Genomic DNA, 1041 nt, shown 5'->3' on the forward strand with positions numbered 1-1041 from the left:
AGGAAGTGGGAGCTAGCTCTTAATAGCTCTTCCAAGGGTGAATCCCCAGTGTTCGAACTCACTTCACTAGGTTGTACCCCCTAAATGTATCCTAGGACCATATCTTTAACATAGGGCATTTGGGGAAAACTGAATTTCTTAGTTTAGGCCACAGCATAGCCTAAACTAAGTTTCTCTGCATTCCAGATTTAAACACAGTGGAAGACACGTCCCAACAGTCTTAAGATTCCAATTACACACTAAGAGGGAAATGAGGTGGGATATGTTGGATTAAATAAGTTAAAAAAATCAATTTTATCTTGCTGTTTTAACTTTCAAAACTATATGCCTATTGCCAATGCTTAAATGTGTATGCCTTACATGACATTTCTACTGGTTAAGGCTGTCTAGACTTCAGATACAAGAGACAATTAAATTCCCTTTTTTGATTCTGATTTGAGTTGAACCTTGCCACTTGGTAATAATAGAGTTAGGAAGATACAGGAATGGAGCACCTAGGCCTCTATACATTATACTATATATTACTATATTATACATTATTGGACTGAGGCCACAGAATGTTGAGCTCTCAAGGTATGTGGCATCTATAACCTCTCACTGTTCATTTCTGAACCCTGGGCACAATTTTCCGAATGTCAGCTAGGTATATATCTATTTTGCCACTCGACCACCACACCATCAATATGTCTAAAACCAATTCTCCAGGTCCCTCTGCTCCTCCATACCCAAAGAAAGATCCATTTATCTAGATGGCCCCTGCCTCTTGGTTTTCAATCAAAACAGATTTCTGAGCCAGGATGAACTTTGAGGTGCCCCTGTTGGGTGAAAACTCATTTCACAGGTATGAAAACCAATTCGCCACAAACCTGTTACATTATTCTTCTCCATGCTTTTTGACACTCTTCTCTAGGGACGGGGCAAAAGTTCTGCAGGCTGCTTGCCTGCGCTCCTAGGTCTGTTCGTAATCCCTTGGGTGAGATGATCAGCTTGGTTGCACTGCCCCCTTGTGGCCTGAGCAAATTGTAGCCAGCTGCGTGGTTT

The 1041-nt window shown here is 41.5% G+C and overlaps 1 long non-coding RNA gene across 1 annotated transcript in view; it reads right to left on the reverse strand.

The window, feature by feature from the left end:
* Nucleotides 1-858: 858 nt before the first annotated feature.
* Nucleotides 859-1041, reverse strand: part of LOC116086409 — an 854-nt gene continuing 671 nt past the window's right edge. Inside the window, exon 2 of the long non-coding RNA XR_004116910.1 lies at nt 859-1041. This exon is cut by the window's right edge and continues 8 nt beyond it. This is a non-coding gene — a long non-coding RNA (uncharacterized LOC116086409).

This window comes from Mastomys coucha, unplaced genomic scaffold (assembly GCF_008632895.1).
Source record: "Mastomys coucha isolate ucsf_1 unplaced genomic scaffold, UCSF_Mcou_1 pScaffold12, whole genome shotgun sequence".
Taxonomy (NCBI): domain Eukaryota; kingdom Metazoa; phylum Chordata; class Mammalia; order Rodentia; family Muridae; genus Mastomys; species Mastomys coucha.